The sequence below is a fragment of the Homalodisca vitripennis genome, chromosome 4 (assembly GCF_021130785.1).
Source record: "Homalodisca vitripennis isolate AUS2020 chromosome 4, UT_GWSS_2.1, whole genome shotgun sequence".
Lineage (NCBI taxonomy): Eukaryota > Metazoa > Arthropoda > Insecta > Hemiptera > Cicadellidae > Homalodisca > Homalodisca vitripennis.
Genome location: NC_060210.1, coordinates 200,235,371 through 200,261,840, shown reverse-complemented (window position 1 = coordinate 200,261,840; position 26,470 = coordinate 200,235,371). Strand labels below are relative to the sequence as shown.

The following is a 26,470-nucleotide window of genomic DNA, read 5'->3' as shown; positions in this document are numbered from 1 at the left end:
CCTTCAACATTTAATATATTGGATTTATCACCGATGTGAAACATTACTAGTGACATACATATTACTATTTTAGTCCAACATTGGTCTGTAAGCCTTCAACATTTAATATATTGGATTTATCACCGATGTGAAACATTACTAGTGACATACATATTACTATTTTAGTCCAACATTGGTCTGTAAGCCTTCAACATTTAATATATTGGACTTATCACCGATGTGAAACATTACTAGTGACATACATATTACTATTTCAGTCCAACATTGGTTTGTAAGCCTTCAACATTTAATATATTGGATTTATCACCGATGTGAAACATTACTAGTGACATACATATTACTATTTCAGTCCAACATTGGTCTGTAAGCCTTCAACATTTAATATATTGGATTTATCACCGATGTGAAACATTACTAGTGACATACATATTACTATTTCAGTCCAACATTGGTTTGTAAGCCTTCAACATTTAATATATTGGATTTATCACCGATGTGAAACATTACTAGTGACATACATATTACTATTTCAGTCCAACATTGGTTTGTAAGCCTTCAACATTTAATATATTGGATTTATCACCGATGTGAAACATTACTAGTGACATACATATTACTATTTCAGTCCAACATTGGTTTGTAAGCCTTCAACATTTAATATATTGGATTTATCACCGATGTGAAACATTACTAGTGACATACATATTACTATTTCAGTCCAACATTGGTTTGTAAGCCTTCAACATTTAATATATTGGATTTATCACCGATGTGAAACATTACTAGTGACATACATATTACTATTTCAATCCAACATTGGTCTGTAAGCCTTCAACATTTAATATATTGGATTTATCACCGATGTGAAACATTACTAGTGACATACATATTACTATTTCAATCCAACATTGGTCTGTAAGCCTTCAACATTTAATATATTGGATTTATCACCGATGTGAAACATTACTAGTGACATACATATTTCTATTTCAGTCTAACATTGGTCTGTAAGCCTTCAACATTTAATATATTGGATTTATCACCGATGTGAAACATTACTAGTGACATACATATTACTATTTCAATCTAACATTGGTCTGTAAGCCTTCAACATTTAATATATTGGATTTATCACCGATGTGAAACATTACTAGTGACATACATATTTCTATTTCAGTCTAACATTGGTTTGTAAGCCTTCAACATTTAATATATTGGATTTATCACCGATGTGAAACATTACTAGTGACATACATATTACTATTTCAGTCTAACATTGGTTTGTAAGCCTTTAACATTTAATATATTGGATTTATCACCGATGTGAAACATTACTAGTGACATACATATTACTATTTCAGTCCAACATTGGTCTGTAAGCCTTCAACATTTAATATATTGGATTTATCACCGATGTGAAACATTACTAGTGACATACATATGCCTATTTCAGTCCAACATTGGTCTGTAAGCCTTCAACATTTAATATATTGGATTTAAAGAGGGATTTCACTTTTGTTCCAATGGCAATTTGATCAATGAGTGCATGGATTTTTGTAAAGCAGTTCCAAAAAATCTCTCTGTGAACATCAACGCATTTAAACTAGAGATCTACCTTTCACCTAAACTTGAACTGAGTAGAAATAATTACATAATGGGGATATGTTATTAGAAATCACATTTGTGCCATTTCAAGTCTTACTTCAATGAAACCATTCCGTGTCCTCGGGCACATCTATTGTTATAATTAGTGGTGAATGCTCAGAGAGCGGGATCCGATTACGATTGTGACGAGTCCAAAGGCACTGGCGATTTCCTCTCCACCTTTCTCTCGGAGGTGAACAATGGAGATTTCACTTTTCAAAAAATAAACTCCTCCAAGGACGGTCCCAAAGCGGGAAGCTTAAGCGATGTGTATCAATATAGTGCGGCCGCCATTGGTGGAGCCGGGTATTGATCGGGCGTTGCGCATGCGCCGTAGAGCCTCTCCCGCTATTAATAATAACCTATGTTAACAAGACATGGAGTCCACATCTAGCTAAATATACACGGCCAATAAGCAGGCACTCATCTCCTGTGGCCGGGAGGAATTTCCCCGGGAGGACGTCGGGCCGGGAAAGCGGGAAAAGTCGAGGGCAAACAAAGAAGGGTGAACGGTGAACGACCCTTAGAGGGTGCTCACCTCCGCCCCCCTCCCACCGCGTTTGGCGAGTTGTACTCAATATTTCCCGTCTCCTCAGATTATGCTTATTAAGTTAAAACTGGAGAGGGCGGAGAGAGTAAGGAGGTGATTTTGATGATTCCAGAGAGGGCCTTTATTTATAATGTTTACATCTGTTGGGTTCCGGATGCAATGGAAAATATACCATTGGTAGACTATTCCATTAAAACTTTCTTTGTGCAGATATGTCAATTTATAGAATTAAAATTTAAATAAGTAATTAGAGATTTAAAATAATACGAAAGTTCGAAGAGCTCTAAATGTCTTCCATTATTATAGTACAATATTCCTCATTTAAGAAATATTCTACTATGGTAAATATCGTTATAATAAATAATTTGTTTGTTAGGGATGTCATTATGTGTCGTCATAGCACATTTATGAAAATATTCAAAGTGATTTAGGTTGCTCTAGTTTCTAATGTACATTAAATAATTTAAATATTACAAATGGTTTTTTCAATACACTATTAATAATTGTACTTAACATTGTGTCTTGAAGGATATTGAACATTTGTGATGTCACAGAGTTTCGAAGTGAAAGTTTTTTTAAAGGCTTCCTTTACAAAGAGACATCCTAATATATAACCGCGTGACGGATGAAAATATAAATAATTTAGTCGATAATAACGAAAGGTCAACTGCATGTGCTTCCCTCAATCATTGTAGTCAGTCTCAGCCCAATTTAGCAGCTGATGTATTTTTGATGTCGAGATGAAATATTCACAACCCCCCCCCCCACCATCCTCGGCCCTTTGATGGGTTTATCAGCCGTCTCAGCTCACAGCGACACCGGTCGTAAAGTGAAAAACGCTACATCGGCATTCTGCCCGGGAAGGCGGTTTGATTTTATACGCGCCTTTTCCGAGAGGGTAGATTCAGGCGATAAGTCCCGGATTTATCGGGACCCGAGTGATCACGGGAGTTCCAGAACTGTAGCTACGTCATCTAACTCTGGGTCGCGTCTGCCCGGGAAGGCGGTTTGATTTTATACGCGCTTTTTCCGAGAGGGTAGATTCAGGCGATAAGCCCCGGATTTATCGGGACTCGGGTGATCATGGGAGTTCCAGAACTGTAGCTACGCCATCTAACTCTGGGTCGCGTCTGCCCGGGAAGGCGGTTTGATTTCATACACGCATATTTTCCGAGAGGGTAGATTCAGGCGATAAGCCCCCAGATTTATCGGGACCCGAGTGATCACGGGAGTTCCAGAATTGTAGCTACGCCATCTAACACTGGGTTGCGTGTGCCCGGGAAGGCGGTTTGATTTTTATGTGCCTTTTCCGAGAGGGTAGATTCAGACGATAAGCGATCAATCGTGGGAGTTCCAGAAGTGGAGCTATTTCATCTAACTCTGAGTTCCATCTCAGCTTTTTGATTTCCTTTCGTGCAAAATATAATAAAAAAACACATCTTTTGTTTTTATCCAACCATTTTGTCCAACGAAGTGACGTCTTTTAATCAACAGTCCAATAAGTAATTCTGTATTTTATGCGTACGTTGTCTGTAACATATACTGGGATTACTTGTCTTGCAGTTCTCGATCCTCACTAAAACATCGAGGAACAAACGCACGATGGTCTCTAGACTACGTAATGTAGGTCACAGCTGCACAATTGCAGTTTCAGATCGGCCCTATTTTGTCATTCTGGCACTTGCACCGGCGTCATGTCCGCACATCTGAGCCGCAGAGACACCCGGACCTAGCTCGACGTCCTGTCCTAAATACAAAAACTGACGTCGTGCTCAGTTTCGTCTTCGTTCGATATTTGTAACGTTTACGTCACGTATCGTATCGGTCTTGTCCCCGCTGTGGAGGGAGAACTGGCACAGACCCTGCACAAGTCCCCACTACTGTTCTGCAGCGAGTGCACACGTGCGTGCGTGTGTGTGTCGGGTTTGGCTCCTTGTAGCGTTGCGTTATCACAGCTCGGGTCGTTGACCCACCTACCTTTGTCTTGGCCTACGCAATACACTCTCCCTTCCCTCTCCTGGCCCTTCTCTTTCTCCTCTCTCGCCTCTGCAATTTATCATTTATTCCTCTCCCGCCCCCAGATTCTCAGATTATTCCTAACAGACGATTGTTAACTGTAATTTTTTCGATACCACAAGATAACTCGAACCGTGATTGATGGCTCGGTTGTATTGTAACTCGTGTTTTTGTTGCCGCAACGTTTTGATTTATTGATTGTGCGTTTGAATAATGGCTTTTTACTGACTTGATTATTTATTACGGCCGTTGAAATATTAATTTCAAACTCGCTTGTTCAATAATACACAAGGTTGTGTGTTGGTTTTGGGAAATCTCAACGTTGAACACACTATCAACTAGTTACACTATCGTACTACTGTAGTCTAACTAGTACATAATTACTGACAAGAACCAGATATGGTACACTATTTGACACATTGACGTTGACTCATCTTAAATGGTGCACGTGTGCTGAACCATTAACGTTGTGAAACATAATCACTTGTGTCTTTTTCGAACAAAAACTGTATAGTGACACGAGAAGTGGGCCACAAAAACCGTAGTAAATGAGAAGGACTTGTCAGCTGATGAGTCACTCGCTGCCGCGAGGGCGGAGGAAGTACAGATCCAGTTATGGTGTTAAACTGAGGCGAATCACACGTCCCTTGTGGTGAGTGACGAGGCAGCACTGAGTAACAACCGAGGCCGCGCTGCAAGGCCGCCACCTGCCATTGTGGTGATCAGCAGAATTGACAATCGCTACCTACATGTAGGACGGGTAAACTCAGTATACTTTATATGTAATGTGTGAGTATTAGCCTTAAAACTCCTATGTAGACGTTAAACTCCTTCAAAATGTTTAGAATGTTATCTTTTACTAACTCAGGCGGCAATGCAAGAGGAACGTTATTAACGTTAGATGTTCAACAGTCCCTTACGAGGTATTCATGAGATGAAAAGTCACATTAGGATGTTATAGCGTTCAATATGTAATGTGTGAGTATTAGCCTTAAAAACTCCTATGTAGACGTTAAACTCCTTCAAACTGTTTAGAATGTTATCTTTTACTAACTCAGGCGGCAATGCAAGAGGAACGTTATTAACGTTAGATGTTCAACAGTCCCTTACGAGGTATTCATGAGATGAAAAGTCACATTAGGATGTTATAGCGTTCAATATGTAATGTGTGAGTATTAGCCTTAAAACTCCTATGTAGACGTTAAACTCCTTCAAACTGTTTAGAATGTTATCTTTTACTAACTCAGGCGGCAATGCAAGAGGAACGTTATTAACGTTAGATGTTCAACAGTCCCTTACGAGGTATTCATGAGATGAAAAGTCACATTAGGATGTTATAGCGTTCAATATGTAATGTGTGAGTATTAGCCTTAAAACTCCTATGTAGACGTTAAACTCCTTCAAACTGTTTAGAATGTTATCTTTTACTAACTCAGGCGGCAATGCAAGAGGAACGTTATTAACGTTAGATGTTCAACAGTCCCTTACGAGGTATTCATGAGATAAAAGTCACATTAGGATGTTATAGCGTTCAATATGTAATGTGTGAGTATTAGCCTTAAAACTCCTATGTAGACGTTTAAACTCCTTCAAAATGTTTAGAATGTTATCTTTTACTAACTCAGGCGGCAATGCAAGAGGAACGTTATTAACGTTAGATGTTCAACAGTCCCTTACGAGGTATTCATGAGATGAAAAGTCACATTAGGATGTTATAGCGTTCAATATGTAATGTGTGAGTATTAGCCTTAAAACTCCTATGTAGACGTTAAACTCCTTCAAAATGTTTAGAACGTTATCTTTTACTAACTCAGGCGGCGATGCAAGAGGAACGTTATTAACGTTAGATGTTCAACAGTCCCTTATGAGGTATTCATGAGATGAAAAGTCACATTAGGATGTTATAGCGTTCAATAACCGTTATTTAGAGATTGCTAATGCTGAACTGTCTGGAACGTTTTGCTCTAGAGCTGGCTGCACTGGGATGACTAATTCCCTCTCCCCCTCTCCTTTAAGAACAAAATAACACTTAAACAATATATCTCCCTTATGTTCTAACAAAAACAGGTTGATTTTACTGTTGAAATGTACAACGATTAATAATATTTCATTAGTATAACAGTTATAATGTACAACAGTAGTTGTGTGAAACGGGTTTTGTATTACGAAGTGATGGTTTATTTGTCTCGGGAGACAGTATGTATGATTTGGAGACCAGTTTGTATTACTGAATTGATGGTTTATTTGTTTCGGGAGGCAGATGTATGATTTGGAGACCAGTTTGTATTACTGAATTGATGGTTTATTTGTTTCGGGAGACAGTAGTATGGAGAGACCTGTATTTATTACTGAATTGATGGTTTATTATATGTATGATTTAGTGATCGGGAGACAGATGTATGTCGATTACGAATGGAACCTTTGTATTACTGAATTGATGGTTTATTTGTTTCGGGAGACTATGTATGATATTTATTACTGAATTGATACGGGAGACAGTATGTATGCGATTACTGAATTGAGACAGACAGTATGTACGATTTGTTTGTATTACTGCATATGTATGATTTGGAGACCGGTTTGTATTACTGAATTGATGGTTTATTTGTTTCGGGAGACAGTATGTATGATTTGGAGACGGTTTGTATTACTGTTGATGGTTTATTTGTTTCGGGAGACAGTATGTATGATTTGGAGACCAGTTTGTATTACTGAATTGATGGTTTATTTGTTTCGGGAGACAGTATGTATGATTTGGAGACCAGTTTGTATTACTGAATTGATGGTTTATTTGTTTCGGGAGACAGTATGTATGATTTGGAGACCAGTTTCGTATTACTGAATTGATGGTTTATTTGTTTCGGGAGACAGTATGTATGATTTGGAGACCGGTTTGTATTACTGAATTGATGGTTTATTTGTTTCGGGAGACAGTATGTACGATTTGGAGACCGGTTTGTATTACTGAATTGATGGTTTATTTGTTTCGGGAGACAGTATGTACGATTTGGAGACCGGTTTGTATTACTGAATTGATGGTTTATTTGTTTCGGGAGACAGTATGTATGATTTGGAGACCGGTTTGTATTACTGAATTGATGGTTTATTTGTTTCGGGAGACAGTATGTATGATTTGGAGACCAGTTTGTATTACTGAATTGATGGTTTATTTGTTTCGGGAGACAGTATGTATGATTTGGAGACCAGTTTGTATTACTGAATTGATGGTTTATTTGTTTCGGGAGACAGTATGTATGATTTGGAGACCAGTTTGTATTACTGAATTGATGGTTTATTTGTTTCGGGAGACAGTATGTATGATTTGGAGACCAGTTTGTATTACTGAATTGATGGTTTATTTGTTTCGGGAGACAGTATGTATGATTTGGAGACCAGTTTGTATTACTGAATTGATGGTTTATTTGTTTCGGGAGACAGTATGTATGATTTGGAGACCAGTTTGTATTACTGAATTGATGGTTTATTTGTTTCGGGAGACAGTATGTATGATTTGGAGACCAGTTTGTATTACTGAATTGATGGTTTATTTGTTTCGGGACGGGAGACAGTATGTATGATGGTACCAGTTTATTAACTGAATTATGTGTATGTTTTGGGTAGCGGGAGACAGTATGTATGATTTGGAGACCAGTATGAATTGATACTGAATTGATGGTTTATTTGTTTCGGGAGACAGTATGTATGATCCAGTTTGTATTACTGAATTGATGGTTTATTTGTTTCGGGAGACAGTATGTATGATTTGGAGACCAGTTTGTATTACTGAATTGATGGTTTATTTGTTTCGGGAGACAGTATGTATGATTTGGAGACCAGTTTGTATTACTGAATTGATGGTTTATTTGTTTCGGGAGACAGTATGTATGATTTGGAGACCAGTTTGTATTACTGAATTGATGGTTTATTTGTTTCGGGAGACAGTATGTATGATTTGGAGACCAGTTTGTATTACTGAATTGATGGTTTATTTGTTTCGGGAGACAGTATGTATGATTTGGAGACCAGTTTGTATTACTGAATTGATGGTTTATTTGTTTCGGGAGACAGTATGTATGATTTGGAGACCAGTTTGTATTACTGAATTGATGGTTTATTTGTTTCGGGAGACAGTATGTACGATTTGGAGACCAGGTTTGTATTACTGAATTGATGGTTTATTTGTTTCGGGAGACAGTATGTATGATTTGGAGACCAGTTTGTATTACTGAATTGATGGTTTATTTGTTTCGGGAGACAGTATGTATGATTTGGAGACCAGTTTGTATTACTGAATTGATGGTTTATTTGTTTCGGGAGACAGTATGTATGATTTGGAGACCAGTTTGTATTACTGAATTGATGGTTTATTTGTTTCGGGAGACAGATGTATGATTTGGAGACCAGTTTGTATTACTGAATTGATGGTTTATTTGTTTCGGGAGACAGTATGTATGATTTGGAGACCAGTTTGTATTACTGAATTGATGGTTTATTTGTTTCGGGAGACAGTATGTATGATTTGGAGACCAGTTTGTATTACTGAATTGATGGTTTATTTGTTTCGGGAGACAGTATGTATGATTTGGAGACCAGTTTGTATTACTGAATTGATGGTTTATTTGTTTCGGGAGACAGTATGTATGATTTGGAGACCAGTTTGTATTACTGAATTGATGGTTTATTTGTTTCGGGAGACAGTATGTATGATTTGGAGACCAGTTTGTATTACTGAATTGATGGTTTATTTGTTTCGGGAGACAGTATGTATGATTTGGAGACCAGTTCGTATTACTGAATTGATGATTTATTTGTTTCGGGAGACATGGGTTAGTATCCTCCAGTTTATATCACTAAAGTGGTTAGTCTATGATGTCCGTAGATTCTGTTACTCGGATGAGAGTCTGCAGGAGAACTGGGCGAACGTGTAGGACTCGGACATCAGTTTGTGTTGGTAGAATAAATGATTGTAGTGCTAATAGGCGGGACAGCAGAGCAGCAGTGATGTGGTTGTGGGCTTGCGGCCAATCCTGTACTCAGTCGCCTTCCATATTCATGTGTGTGCCTCGCCAGGTGCGCTGTCTTGTTTATGTGCTAGTTTTAACATCTACCACTACTGCCTTTATTGAGGAAAACCTTTGTTGTACTCATTTTACATTTGCATGTAATGAATCAGCAATCTTGAGTTTTACGATCACTGGTGCTGCAATTACAAGAATTTGTATAATAGATTAATCGTAGTTACATTTTATATCACTGTGTATATTAAAGTCTGAATAAATAAATAGATTATGCACTAACATTTACAATCTAAAAGCACTATTTACAAATCCATAGAAAATTTAAAACTGATTACACCAGCTGATGAACTCGGAATCTTATTACTTTATTCGGACAATATATATATATATATATATATATATATATATATATATATATATATATATATATATTTATAATGATTCCATCAACATCAACAGTGTTGTCTTATGGAGCAAGAGGAATCTGTGTGCCCTCTTCAGGACTTTTATCAAGAGGTACAGCACAGACAGACGAACAAGCTGACGGATGGACTGTGGATTGACCGAGGAATCTGTGTGCCCTCTTCAGGACTTTTATCAAGAGGTACAGCACAGACAGATGAACAAGCTGACGGATGGACTGTGGATTGACCGAGGAATCTGTGTGCCCTCTTCAGGGCTTTTATCAAGAGGTACAGCACAGACAGATGAACAAGCTGAAGGATGGACTGTGGATTGACCGAGGAATCTGTGTGCCCTCTTCAGGACTTTTATCAAGAGGTACAGCACAGACAGATGAACAAGCTGAAGGATGGACTGTGGATTGACCGAGGAATCTGTGTGCCCTCTTCAGGACTTTTATCAAGAGGTACAGCACAGACAGATGAACAAGCTGACGGATGGACTGTGGATTGACCGAGGAATCTGTGTGCCCTCTTCAGGACTTTTATCAAGAGGTACAGCACAGACAGACGAACAAGCTGACGGATGGACTGTGGATTGACCGAGGAATCTGTGTGCCCTCTTCAGGACTTTTATCAAGAGGTACAGCACAGACAGACGAACAAGCTACAGGAGACTGACGGATGCGTGGACTGTGGATTGACCTTTTGACCCCAAAATCAATACAATTTTTTAATCGACAATGAGAAATATATGCACCATTTTCTGTAGACCTGTAGGTTCTCTGTCTACACAGGCGCCATGTTGGACCCCCAACTACTTATCTACTTATCTATCTATGGACAGTAATATCGCAGAGAGAAGTTCAGAAATACTGAGTTACAGCGAACACTGAAGATATCGGTTAAAAAACTCTAAAGACGAAACGAAGGTGAACTCGGAATGGAAGCTGGGCTTGTTATTGAGTAAAAGACTTAATGGAAAATATCAGGTAACACGGGAGAATATAGGAGACGTTCATTGAGAGCTGTCCCCAGGGCAAAGTAACTTTTCCTGCCTGAATCAATACAACCCCGCTGAATGTTTACGCAAGTAATGCATTTACTTATAAGCAACTTTCGGTCGTTTCGAACTTTTAACGAGTTTAGTACGGTTCTAAGCGCATAAGAGATTTATTCATACAAAACGAAATTTCGTGATAGTAAAATTTGTTTTTAATGTATCGTTATTAAAAGTTCAAAGTTTGCGAGATGGTTATAACGACGATGGTGTTGACAAAATGATGTTGCCGCCCAAAAGCCACAGACTTTTCAGAAATCTTTGTGTAATGGTGTAAAATATGTAACAGCGCCTTCAATCATAATTTAACTCAGTTATATTTAAACAACTTAGTGTTTCTAACAACTCTTATGATGAGTTTTATTAGTACAGGGCAACTTAGACAGGATGGGGAAATATAAACTTTCCAGACATCTCTGGTTTTTGTTGAGTATTTTTACATTCCCAGAAGTGCAAGGATTAGAGAGTACTAACTAAACATTTTCATCTCAAAGATGCATTTATTGGTAAAAGAATACAAAGTAGGATACTAAATTCAACACCACCTCCGATGTTTATATCCTGCGTTGTATATAAATCGTAGATGTTTGGAATTTGCAATGTAATGTGGTCAATTTTGTTTTAAGTCAAATGGGATATGTACTCGTATACAATCAACCCGTGTTAGAGTAAAACAAGATGAACATGTTTTGTAAAAGAAAATGAATCAGGGTTGGTCGCTTTGACAGGCAAAACGGAAAAAGAAATCAAAATTAAAATACTAGAACATTGTAGTCTTTATATTGAACGATCACAAAACCAATATTTAATACTTTTTTATTCTGTGAGGCTTTTCGATATCAAGGCTGTTTTCATCAGACACATAAATAAATAAAAGTTTATAATTATTTGTATATAGTGATTACAATAAATAAATGACATACGCCCAATATTCTACATTATCAGCACATGTATATTCAAACCGTATTTCACTTGTAAATAACGCATAGGAGATCTGGATTTAACAGTGACGTAAGTCCATTAAAGAGCTATTCAATGTAGCATTACTAAATATATTTGCAACTAGAAGTTACCCGCGGTTTCGTGCGCAATTTCGTATGATTTGTGCGCCTCAATGAACACTTCTGGTTCGAGTTAATTTCCGAGGCCAATATTGAATTTGACTTCTTCCTACGATGAAGAAAATATGTTAAAACGTGTATCTTCATTTTATATGTATGTAGTCATTTTATATGTATGTAGTCATTTTAATTTTATATGTATGTAGTCATTTTAATTTTCTCCGGCCCTTGTGGTATGCGTCCGAAAGCTGATTTTGCCTCTCTCCCGATCAAGAAAAAATATATCTCTAAGAAGCCTAATTTTGTCAAAAGACAACTTAGATAGGTTTCATAACAGTATTCTAATGTATAATATAAGTTAAACTACATTGTCTCTTGTATCTGCACTGCGAACAGTTACCTGCTGCTTTGCACGCAATTTAGTGCACGTTTATGACCACTGTTGGTTCAAGTGAATTATATTTCTGATGTCATAAATTATGTGTTGTGTTTAGCTTGTTGCCAAAATCAAGAATATACGTCAAAAAGTTTACAATTATGGCCATTATAATTTACTGTATTCTCAGTATTTTTGTTTCATAGTTGATTTGGTTTTGTTTCCCGATCAAGAAAATATATATCACAGATATATATCACTAAGATGGGTTTTATATCAGTCTTTAAATTTAAAGTAAAAGTGTTTTTAAACATTTTACAATAACAGTCCAATATAGTTGTTACCGACTTCTGTAAAGAGATTCTTTGGAGTCAAATTCTGACATTCATATGTTTGAGGACGTTTTATAAGATAGATTAGTACTTACCTAATCGCTGAAATGTAAAACTGAAAAATTATGGTTTTTCTGTAGACATTTTAATACATGTAACCTGAGACGCCCCAGGACATTGCTGGAAGATTTTCCCTAGGCGCTTCACTCATCTAGACTTTCCGTCCATCCTCAAACTCCGCTGACCACGTATATGTTCTTTATTGTTCACCTACTTGTTATCGACTTCAGCACTGTACCCTTCTCCCCCAGCACTATAGTGTATGCTGTAGACACTGATGCTTCTGCTCTCCAGTAGTCATGGGACATTTGCTTCAGAAGTTGCTCTTAGGGGAATCACCTTGTCTTCCACGGTTCAGTTCAGTTCACTCACTATAAATGTAAACAAATCGAAAATAATAAAAAATGTTTACACAGAACAGTTGATTACATTTGACAGGGTAATTCAATTAATATTATACAAGGGTGGCATTTTTCGCTACTTTAAAGGCCAGTAGGGCGTAGTCCGAAGGGATTTTAAAGGGAAATAAGAATAGGCCTATATTCATCCAGGGACCATAAGAAGTCCATGTAAAATTTCAGTACGGCCAGTTGAGTAGTTTACGCTAGAATGAAAAACAAACAAACAAAGGTACTCGCATTTACTATATTATTAGGATAACGGATATATTCCGTAGCACAAATTATTTTGTATTACACAGATTCTCTAAGTGAACTTCACTGTTTTGTGGACAAATGGAACAAAATCAACCGTTGTGTCTGAATTGGTTGATGATCGTCTGGCAGAACATATCGTACCGCACCTTCTGCCACTCATGATTATAATGACTCAGGCATTACAACGCATCATTAACTGGTACAACCGCACCGCGATACCGTGATAACGGTGCCGGCAGAGGTGGCGTGGTCGTAATTATACAGGGTGAGTCAAAACTATGGATACACTCTGTTTAGTTTGTGATGGATAAAGATGGAGGGATGGAACTTAGGAAACATTTCTAGGAAATATAAGTGAACCTTTTCATCAATGTTACAACTTTGCCCATTTCCCCAAAATGTGATTTTTTACGGGGGAATGGGCTCAAAATGTGTACAACTCAGTACAAGATGGCAACTCATGGAAATAAATTAAATTTCACCATTTAGTTGCAACGTTGTAACTGTGACTAAAAAGTTCACTTCAATTTCTTAGAAAGTGTCTTGAGTTCCATTCTTCCATATTTATCCATCAAAAACTACTTAGAGTGTATCCATAGTTTGAACTCACACTGTACAATTGCAGTGTACCCTGCCTTCCTCGTTCCTGCTCAGAATCACGTACGCCAGTAGCTAACTACTGATGGCCTCGCACAGTAATGCTGCTTCGTGTTCATTGTTTAGCTAGACTAATCGTGCGTTAACAATTCTAACCAGAGGCACGGCAGTAGGGTTCTCTGGTACACGTCCTGAGTGTAGATAAACATTCCTTGCACTACTTAGTGTGTTGGGTGCAATTAGAAGGCGAAATCCAAAAACTGTTTTGTACATCATACATTTACTTTGCATTTAGCATCGTAAGGTGAAGCAAATAAAGTGTTTACAAAAGAAAAATATTGTTAAATCTTTAGAATATTTCTATAATTTTGAGGTAATTTGTTTCATATTTTAATGAATACGCCAGAATCATGAGAGTTCGACACTGATACGATGCTCTAGGTAGGAATGGGCGAAAAACAAGTCTAAAACTTGACAACAAATAAATAATAAAAATACTACACCAAATGTATTTGAAATACAGTAAATTAATATGTTTTAATTCCTGACATGGATATAGATTGCCATTTTATAATTGCCGTTATATGTCACCTCTGAATTATTAGGTTATTATTTTTATTTTCAAAAATTGGTATGTGTATTAAAAATAAAATCTTATACTTATTAAAACTAGCCAGACGAATACAAATTTCTAAACAATTCTGATATTGACCAACTTTTTAAACATTCGTGTTGCATTTAAAAAAATTCTTTCGTAAACTTGAGACCTTAAGAGTTTCATCGTAAGTACAAAACTGAGTACGTTGTAATGTTTGTAAATGTGAAATTCGTAAATTGTTGTTTTCACAAAAAAAGGATGTTTTACAGCTCGATGAAAGGCCACAAAAGCTGTTTGTAAAAGTGCACAAGAAAGTGGAGCTAAACACATTGCCCTGTTAGCAAGCGAGCTATCTGAAACGCCTATCACAGTGGCAGTGATTGTCGAACAACCTGTGTTTAGGTCTAATTAGGTTAGATTTTATCGAACTACAGCGAGAAACGCTCACGGACTCTATAGTTTGGTTGTTAATGAACACTCACTACAGTCCGGTCGAAACGAGTTGGGCGCCGTAGTACGACCTGCCACATGAATTACAAGTTCCTGAGACATCCAGTACTCTGAAGTATCTAGTTACCCCGGTGTACTTTCTCACTCTGCTCACCCTACAGTACGAGTTGGGCGCCGTAGTATGACCTGCCACATGAATTACAAGTTCCTGAGACATCCAGTACTCTGAAGTATCTAGTTACCCCGGTGTACTTTCTCACTCTGCTCACCCTACAGTACGAGTTGGGCGCCGTAGTACGACCTGCCACATGAATTACAAGTTCCTGAGACATCCAGTACTCTGAAGTATCTAGTTACCCCGGTGTACTTTCTCACTCTGCTCACCCTACAGTACGAGTTGGGCGCCGTAGTATGACCTGCCACATGAATTACAAGTTCCTGAGACATCCAGTACTCTGAAGTATCTAGTTACCCCGGTGTACTTTCTCACTCTGCTCACCCTACAGTACGAGTTGGGCGCCGTAGTACGACCTGCCACATGAATTACAAGTTCCTGAGACATCCAGTACTCTGAAGTATCTAGTTACCCCGGTGTACTTTCTCACTCTGCTCACCCTACAGTACGAGTTGGGCGCCGTAGTATGACCTGCCACATGAATTACAAGTTCCTGAGACATCCAGTACTCTGAAGTATCTAGTTACCCCGGTGTACTTTCTCACTCTGCTCACCCTACAGTACGAGTTGGGCGCCGTAGTACGACCTGCCACATGAATTACAAGTTCCTGAGACATCCAGTACTCTGAAGTATCTAGTTACCCCGGTGTACTTTCTCACTCTGCTCACCCTACAGTACGAGTTGGGCGCCGTAGTATGACCTGCCACATGAATTACAAGTTCCTGAGACATCCAGTACTCTGAAGTATCTAGTTACCCCGGTGTACTTTCTCACTCTGCTCACCCTACAGTACGAGTTGGGCGCCGTAGTATCGACCTGCCACATGAATTACAAGTTCCTGAGACATCCAGTACTCTGAAGTATCTAGTTACCCCGGTGTACTTTCTCACTCTGCTCACCCTACAGTACGAGTTGGGCGCCGTAGTACGACCTGCCACATGAATTACAAGTTCCTGAGACATCCAGTACTCTGAAGTATCTAGTTACCCCGGTGTACTTTCTCACTCTGCTCACCCTACAGTACGAGTTGGGCGCCGTAGTACGACCTGCCACATGAATTACAAGTTCCTGAGACATTATGTACTCTGAAGTATCTAGTTACCCCGGTGTACTTTCTCACTCTGCTCACCCTACAGTACGAGTTGGGCGCCGTAGTATGACCTGCCACATGAATTACAAGTTCCTGAGACATCCAGTACTCTGAAGTATCTAGTTACCCCGGTGTACTTTCTCACTCTGCTCACCCTACAGTACGAGTTGGGCGCCGTAGTATGACCTGCCACATGAATTACAAGTTCCTGAGACATCCAGTACTCTGAAGTATCTAGTTACCCCGGTGTACTTTCTCACTCTGCTCACCCTACAGTACGAGTTGGGCGCCGTAGTACGACCTGCCACATGAATTACAAGTTCCTGAGACATCCAGTACTCTGAAGTATCTAGTTACCCCGGTGTACTTTCTCACTCTGCTCACCCTACAGTACGAGTTGGGCGCCGTAGTATGACCTGCCACATGAATTACAAGTTCCTGAGACATCCAGTACTCTGAAGTATCTAGTTACCCCGGTGTACTTTCTCACTCTGCTCACCCTACAGTACGAGTTGGGCGCCGTAGTACGACCTGCCACATGAATTACAAGTTCCTGAGACATCCAGTACTCTGAAGTATCTAGTTACCCCGGTGTACTTTCTCACTCTGCTCACCCTACAGTACGAGTTGGGCGCCGTAGTATGACCTGCCACATGAATTACAAGTTCCTGAGACATCCAGTACACTGAAGTATCTAGTTACCCCGGTGTACTTTCTCACTCTGCTCACCCTACAGTACGAGTTGGGCGCCGTAGTATGACCTGCCACATGAATTACAAGTTCCTGAGACATCCAGTACTCTGAAGTATCTAGTTACCCCGGTGTACTTTCTCACTCTGCTCACCCTACAGTACGAGTTGGGCGCCGTAGTACGACCTGCCACATGAATTACAAGTTCCTGAGACATCCAGTACTCTGAAGTATCTAGTTACCCCGGTGTACTTTCTCACTCTGCTCACCCTACAGTACGAGTTGGGCGCCGTAGTACGACCTGCCACATGAATTACAAGTTCCTGAGACATTATGTACTCTGAAGTATCTAGTTTACCCCGGTGTACTTTCTCACTCTGCTCACCCTACAGTACGAGTTGGGCGCCGTAGTATGACCTGCCACATGAATTACAAGTTCCTGAGACATCCAGTACTCTGAAGTATCTAGTTACCCCGGTGTACTTTCTCACTCTGCTCACCCTACAGTACGAGTTGGGCGCCGTAGTATGACCTGCCACATGAATTACAAGTTCCTGAGACATCCATGTACTCTGAAGTATCTAGTTACCCCGGTATACTTTCTCACTCTGCTCACCCTACAGTACGAGTTGGGCGCCGTAGTACGACCTGCCACATGAATTACAAGTTCCTGAGACATTATGTACTCTGAAGTATCTAGTTACCCCGGTGTACTTTCTCACTCTGCTCACCCTACAGTACGAGTTGGGCGCCGTAGTATGACCTGCCACATGAATTACAAGTTCCTGAGACATCCAGTACTCTGAAGTATCTAGTAGTTACCCCGGTGTACTTTCTCACTCTGCTCACCCTACAGTACGAGTTGGGCGCCGTAGTTCGACCTGCCACATGAATTACAAGTTCCTGAGACATCCAGTACTCTGAAGTATCTAGTTACCCCGGTGTACTTTCTCACTCTGCTCACCCTACAGTACGAGTTGGGCGCCGTAGTATGACCTGCCACATGAATTACAAGTTCCTGAGACATTATGTACTCTGAAGTATCTAGTTACCCCGGTGTACTTTCTCACTCTGCTCACCCTACAGTACGAGTTGGGCGCCGTAGTATGACCTGCCACATGAATTACAAGTTCCTGAGACATCCAGTACTCTGAAGTATCTAGTTACCCCGGTGTACTTTCTCACTCTGCTCACCCTACAGTACGAGTTGGGCGCCGTAGTACGACCTGCCACATGAATTACAAGTTCCTGAGACATCCAGTACTCTGAAGTATCTAGTTACCCCGGTGTACTTTCTCACTCTGCTCACCCTACAGTACGAGTTGGGCGCCGTAGTACGACCTGCCACATGAATTACAAGTTCCTGAGACATCCAGTACTCTGAAGTATCTAGTTACCCCGGTGTACTTTCCACTCTGCTCACCCTACAGTACGAGTTGGGCGCCGTAGTATGACCTGCCACATGAATTACAAGTTCCTGAGACATGTACTCTGAAGTATCTAGTTACCCCGGTGTACTTTCTCACTCTGCTCACCCTACAGTACGAGTTGGGCGCCCGTAGTATGACCTGCCACATGAATAACAAGTTCCTGAGACATCCAGACTTCTGAAGTATCTAGTTACCCCGGTGTAACTTTTCTCACTCTGCTCACCCTACAGTACGAGTTGGGCGCTTGTAGTATGACCTGCCACATGAATTACAAGTTCCTGAGACATCCATGTACTCTGAAGTATCTAGTTACCCGGTGTGTACTTTCTCACTCTGCTCACCCTACATACGAGTTGGCGCTGTAGTTCGACCTGCCCACATGAATTACTTCCTGATACATCCAGTACTCTGAAGTATCTAGTTACCCCGGTGTACTTTCTCACTCTGCTCACCCTTACAGTACGAGTTGGGCGCTGTAGTTCGACCTGCCACATGAATTACAAGTTCCTGAGAATAATGTACTCTGAAGTAATCTAGTTACCCCGGTGTACTTTCTCACTCTGCTCACCCTACAGTACGAGTTGGGCGCTGTAGTTCGACCTGCCACATGAATTACAAGTTCCTGAGACATATGTACTCTGAAGTATCTAGTTTACCCCCCGTGTACTTTCTCACTCTGCTCACCTAACAGTACGAGTTTGGGCGCTGTAGTTCGACCTGCCACATGAATTACAAGTTCCTGAGACATCCAGTACTCTGAAGTATCAGTTACCCCGGTGTGTACTTTTCTCACTCTGCTCACCCTACAGTACGAGTTGGGCGCTGTAGTATGACCTGCCACATGAATTACAAGTTCCTGAGACATTATGTACTCTGAAGTATCTAGTTTACCCCGGTGTACTTTCTCACTCTGCTCACCCTACAGTACGAGTTGGGCGCCGTAGTATGAACCTGCCACATGAATTACAAGTTCCTGAGACATCCAGTACTCCTGAAGTATCTAGTTACCACCGGTGTACTTTCTCACTCTGCTCACTCCTACAGTACGAGTTGGGCCCGTATATGACCTGCCACATGAATTACAAGTTCCTGAGACATCCATGTACTCTGAAGTATCTAGTTACCCCGGTGTACTTTCTCACTCTGCTCACCCCTACAGTACGAGTTGGGCCCGTAGTATGACCTGCCACATGAATTACAAAGTTCCTGAGACATCCAGTACTCTGAAGTATCTAGTTACCCCGGTGTACTTTCTCACTCTGCTCACCCTACAGTACGAGTTGGGCGCCGTAGTTCGACCTGCCACATGAATTACAAGTTCCTGAGACATCCAGTACTCTGAAGTATCTAGTTACCCCCGGTGTACTTTCTCACTCTGCTCACCTACAGTACGAGTTGGGCGCCGTAGTATGACCTGCCACATGAAATTAACAAGTTCCTGAGACATTATGTACTCTGAAGTATCTAGTTACCCCGGTGTACTTTCTCACTCTGCTCACCCTACAGTACGAGTTGGGCGCCGTAGTATGACCTGCCACATGAATTACAAGTTCCTGAGACATTATGTACTCTGAAGTATCTAGTTACCCCGGTGTACTTTCTCACTCTGCTCACCCTACAGTACGAGTTGGGCGCTGTAGTTCGACCTGCCACATGAATTACAAGTTCCTGAGACATCCAGTACTCTGAAGTATCTAGTTACCCCGGTGTACTTTCTCACTCTGCTCACCCTACAGTACGAGTTGGGCGCTGTAGTATGACCTGCCACATGAATTACAAGTTCCTGAGACATCCAGTACTCTGAAGTATCTAGTTACCCCGGTGTACTTTCTCACTCTGCTCACCCTACAGTACGAGTTTGGGCGCTGTAGTTCGACCTGCCACATGAATTACAAGTTCCTGAGACATCATGTACTCTGTAGTATCTAGTTACCCCGGTGTACTTTCTCACTCTGCTCACCCTACAGTACGAGTTGGGCGCCGTAAGTTCGACCTGCCACATGAATTACAAGTTCCTGAGACATCCAGTACTCTGAAGTATCTAGTTACCCCGGTGTACTTTCTCACTCTGCTCACCCTACAGTACGAGTTGGGCGCCGTAGTATGACCTGCCACATGAATTACAAGTTCCTGAGACATCCAGTACTCTGAAGTATCTAGTTACCCCGGTGTACTTTCTCACTCTGCTCACCCTACAGTACGAGTTGGGCGCCGTAGTACGACCTGCCACATGAATTACAAGTTCCTGAGACATCCAGTACTCTGAAGTATCTAGTTACCCCGGTGTACTTTCTCACTTTACTCACCCTACAGTACGAGGCGGGGTTCTAATTTGTTAGACCACACTAAATCTTTCGAATACATACATATATACGAAACCATCACACTGTAATCATAATTAATTAGGTGTTATATTCTTTGAAAGTATGATTAACCTTGTTTTACAAGCATGAGGGTCGGGTAACGTGCTTACCTTATCTTATATACTAATGCCTCCGGCCATCAGAGCGGAATGACAGCCCCGCCCCGATGGCGGTGAAAGATATAGAAACATCCCTTGAGACAAAACAATTGTAGATAATCTGATAATCCAATGCATACAAGTGCCTGATATATCATTTAAGTATTAAGATGTATAGAAAACTATAGGTCCGAGACCTCTAGCTGCAATGTGCTGTGACTATGAAGGTAACTAACTCAATATAAGCGTAAGATTTTAAAGTAAGCCATATAAGGTTAGTTTGAGTACTAAAATTATTTTATCTGTACCCTTATTTGCAGCTGTATATTTCAAGTATTAAATATAAAATTTTTGAAAGAACATATTACGTGCTCAAATCCCGTACCGTACTTTATTTGATTTGAAGTTTGCAATTCCACGACATGTATGCATTGAATTTAATAGGTTTGATCGAGATAGTGTTCTGATGGGAAACCTGGTTTTCAGTGTACGGCTTGGACATCGGTGTTATAAGGTTCTGCAAAAGGTATGTTCTGCTCAAAATTTGCTGTTCATTTGAAAACTGTGACTTTCGCGTGGGTGGCCCCGCACTATATACGGTATACCTCATTTGTACCTCATGCCGGTTTTTTTTTATTTCTTAATAGTATAACTTTTTCTTGGTCAAAAGAGTAAAATGACTTCAAAACAAAAATTGTTTTCTTCCTTGAATTTCTGTGCCTACCTTTTCATACCTTTGTGGGTCCAGCTGTAACCAACAAATGTCTGGTTGTATTCTACTGCGTGCCAACTTTATATAAATTTAAATCATCTCTGGAAGGATAGTCCGACTGTAGAGTGGGATGACTTGCTATTGTACAGATGTTGGTGTTATCTCTCGAAGCCGACTCTACAGCAGGATGAGCTCATGGGGAACGCTATCTATCTATTGTACGACTGTTTCACAATGCTATCTCACATCGTTGCCATTGTACAGCGGTTGGTGCTATCTCTCGAAGCCGACTCTACAGCAGGATGAGCTCATGGGGAACGTTATCTATCTATTGTACGACTGTTTCACAATGCTATCTCACATCGTTGCCATTGTACAGCTGTTGGTGTTATCTCTCGATGCTGACTCTACAGCAGGATGAGCTCATGGGGAACGTTATCTATCTATTGTACGACTGTTTCACAATGCTATCTCACATCGTTGCCATTGTACAGGTGTTATCTCTCGAAGCCGACTGTACAGCAGGATGAGCTCATGGGGAACGTTATCTATCTATTGTACGACTGTTTCACAATGCTATCTCACATCGTTGCCATTGTACAGCTGTTGGTGTTATCTCTCGATGCTGACTCTACAGCAGGATGAGCTCATGGGGAACGTTATCTATCTATTGTACGACTGTTTCACAATGCTATCTCACATCGTTGCCATTGTACAGGTTGGTGTTATCTCTCGAAGCCGACTGTACAGCAGGATGAGCTCATGGGGAACGTTATCTATCTATTGTACGACTGTTTCACAATGCTATCTCACATCGTTGCCATTGTACAGCTGTTGGTGTTATCTCTCGATGCTGACTCTACAGCAGGATGAGCATGGGGAACGTTATCTATCTATTGTTATCGTACGACTGTTTCACAATGCTATCTCACATCGTTGCCATTGTACAGCTGTTGGTGTTATCTCTCGATGCTGACTCTACAGCAGGATGAGCTCATGGGGAACGTTATCTATCTATTGTACGACTGTTTCACAATGCTATCTCACATCGTTGCCATTGTACAGCTGTTGGTGTTATCTCTCGATGCTGACTCTACAGCAGGATGAGCTCATGGGGAACGTTATCTATCTATTGTACGACTGTTTTCACAATGCTATCTCACATCGTTGCCATTGTACAGCTGTTGGTGTTATCTCTCGATGCCGACTGTACAGCAGGATGAGCTCATGGGGAACGTTATCTATCTATTGTACGACTGTTTCACAATGCTATCTCACATCGTTGCCATTGTACAGCTGTTGGTGTTATCTCTCGAAGCCGACTGTACAGCAGGATGAGCTCATGGGGAACGTTATCTATCTATTGTACGACTGTTTCACAATGCTATCTCACATCGTTGCCATTGTACAGCTGTTGGTGTTATCTCTCGATGCTGACTCTACAGCAGGATGAGCTCATGGGGAACGTTATCTATCTATTGTACGACTGTTTCACAATGCTATCTCACATCGTTGCCATTGTACAGCTGTTGGTGTTATCTCTCGAAGCTGACTCTACAGCAGGATGAGCTCATGGGGAACGTTATCTATCTATTGTACGACTGTTTCACAATGCTATCTCACATCGTTGCCATTGTACAGCTGTTGGTGTTATCTCTCGATGCTGACTCTACAGCAGGATGAGCTCATGGGGAACGTTATCTATCTATTGTACGACTGTTTCACAATGCTATCTCACATCGTTGCCATTGTACAGCTGTTGGTGTTATCTCTCGATGCTGACTCTACAGCAGGATGAGCTCATGGGGAACGTTATCTATCTATTGTACGACTGTTTCACAATGCTATCTCACATCGTTGCCATTGTACAGCTGTTGGTGTTATCTCTCGAAGCCGACTGTACAGCAGGATGAGCTCATGGGGAACGTTATCTATCTATTGTACGACTGTTTCACAATGCTATCTCACATCGTTGCCATTGTACAGCTGTTGGTGTTATCTCTCGATGCTGACTCTACAGCAGGATGAGCTCATGGGGAACGTTATCTATCTATTGTACGACTGTTTCACAATGCTATCTCACATCGTTGCCATTGTACAGCTGTTGGTGTTATCTCTCGATGCTGACTCTACAGCAGGATGAGCTCATGGGGAACGTTATCTATCTATTGTACGACTGTTTCACAATGCTATCTCACATCGTTGCCATTGTACAGCTGTTGGTGTTATCTCTCGATGCTGACTCTACAGCAGGATGAGCTCATGGGGAACGTTATCTATCTATTGTACGACTGTTTCACAATGCTATCTCACATCGTTGCCATTGTACAGCTGTTGGTGTTATCTCTCGAAGCCGACTCTACAGCAGGATGAGCTCATGGGGAACGTTATCTATCTATTGTACGACTGTTTCACAATGCTATCTCACATCGTTGCCATTGTACAGCTGTTGGTGTTATCTCTCGATGCTGACTCTACAGCAGGATGAGCTCATGGGGAACGTTATCTATCTATTGTACGACTGTTTCACAATGCTATCTCACATCGTTGCCATTGTACAGCTGTTGGTGTTATCTCTCGATGCTGACTCTACAGCAGGATGAGCTCATGGGGAACGTTATCTATCTATTGTACGACTGTTTCACAATGCTATCTCACATCGTTGCCATTGTACAGCTGTTGGTGTTATCTCTCGATGCTGACTCTACAGCAGGATGAGCTCATGGGGAACGTTATCTATCTATTGTACGACTGTTTCACAATGCTATCTCACATCGTTGCCATTGTACAGCTGTTGGTGTTATCTCTCGATGCTGACTCTACAGCAGGATGAGCTCATGGGGAACGTTATCTATCTATTGTACGACTGTTTCACAATGCTATCTCACATCGTTGCCATTGTACAGCTGTTGGTGTTATCTCTCGATGCTGACTCTACAGCAGGATGAGCTCATGGGGAACGTTATCTATCTATTGTACGACTGTTTCACAATGCTATCTCACATCGTTGCCATTGTACAGCTGTTGGTGTTATCTCTCGAAGCCGACTCTACAGCAGGATGAGCTCATGGGGAACGTTATCTATCTATTGTACGACTGTTTCACAATGCTATCTCACATCGTTGCCATTGTACAGCTGTTGGTGTTATCTCTCGATGCTGACTCTACAGCAGGATGAGCTCATGGGGAACGTTATCTATCTATTGTACGACTGTTTCACAATGCTATCTCACATCGTTGCCATTGTACAGCTGTTGGTGTTATCTCTCGATGCTGACTCTACAGCAGGATGAGCTCATGGGGAACGTTATCTATCTATTGTACGACTGTTTCACAATGCTATCTCACATCGTTGCCATTGTACAGCTGTTGGTGTTATCTCTCGATGCTGACTCTACAGCAGGATGAGCTCATGGGGAACGTTATCTATCTATTGTACGACTGTTTCACAATGCTATCTCACATCGTTGCCATTGTACAGCTGTTGGTGTTATCTCTCGATGCTGACTCTACAGCAGGATGAGCTCATGGGGAACGTTATCTATCTATTGTACGACTGTTTCACAATGCTATCTCACATCGTTGCCATTGTACAGCTGTTGGTGTTATCTCTCGATGCTACTCTACAGCAGGATGAGCTCATGGGAAACGTTATCTATCTATTGTACGACTGTTTCACAATGCTATCTCACATCGTTGCCATTGTACAGGTATTATCTCTCGAAGCCGACTGTACAGCAGGATGAGCTCATGGGGAACGTTATCTATCTATTGTACGGCTGTTTCACAATGCTATCTCACATCGTTGCCATTGTACAGCTGTTGGTGTTATATCTCGATGCTGACTCTACAGCAGGATGAGCTCATGGGGAACGTTATCTATCTATTGTACGGCTGTTTCACAATGCTATCTCACATCGTTGCCATTGTACAGCTGTTGGTGTTATCTCTCGATGCTGACTCTACAGCAGGATGAGCTCATGGGGAACGTTATCTATCTATTGTACGACTGTTTCACAATGCTATCTCACATCGTTGCCATTGTACAGCTGTTGGTGTTATCTCTCGAAGCTGACTCTACAGCAGGATGAGCTCATGGGGAACGTTATCTATCTATTGTACGACTGTTTCACAATGCTATCTCACATCGTTGCAGCCTGCTTGCTTATTAGCGGTTTGCGCCACGAGTGCGCAATTTGCCCGAGCATTGAACTGCGAGTGCCGAGGTGTGGTGGCGAACAATCAGGTTAATTATATTGAACCTTTTTCTGTAGGTCAGGATTGACCCTTTTTGTGTTTCTAAACTGAAGTAAAACATTTGCTTACAAACATCTACATTAATACGAGTTAGTGCTGGCACAGAATACATCATGGCACTGGTCAGGTATTATAGTTGTCAAACGTTATGTTATTGACTGTGGCACAAATAGCAAAAGGTGAAATTGTATAACCAGTTTTCTAATAAAAGTGTGCTTACTTTACTGTAGAACTTGATCTACTCTTGTGCCTTAATACTACTTCTTAACGCCAGTTGTGGGACAGTGTATTAATTATCTATTTTACGATTCATTTCTTTAAAAAAATGTCTTTTTTGTTCGAACCGCTCTCATGTTTGTATAACTTATTTACACTTAAATAATAATTTATTCATAATGTTTACATATTTTTTGTCATTGTTCGGTGATACAAGAAATCGGTGATACCACGTTTCGAGATTTCTAATCCGATATCTTCCTCAGGTACATAACTTATCCAACACATAACTACTGGTATTTATAAGTTAAAAACATTTATGGCACATGTTCGGAAAACTCCTGTTACTATCATAGCCTTTCTGTTGTCAACAACTAGGACCGAAAAATCGATTCAACAATACTAACAAAGGTTACAAAAACAACGATAATGACACGAACCAAGGTTTTAATATCGTAATTGAAGATATTTCCGATAATTTGAATAGGGCGGAGCGACTGAGATCGAAGTTATAACTTTGTTCCGAGCTTTTCTTGCGATAATAAAGAAACGCTGTTGTTCGCCGCGGGCCATTTACAAAATTGGACTCAGTCGATCATTGCGGTTGTTTTAGGCTGAA

The 26,470-nt window shown here is 40.7% G+C and overlaps 1 protein-coding gene across 4 annotated transcripts in view; it reads left to right on the top strand.

Annotated features, from left to right (window-relative positions):
• The window catches only part of LOC124360889 (growth factor receptor-bound protein 14-like), a 426,402-nt gene that overhangs the window by 340,069 nt on the left and 59,863 nt on the right, over positions 1–26,470 (top strand). The gene's annotated exons all lie outside the window — the stretch shown is intronic.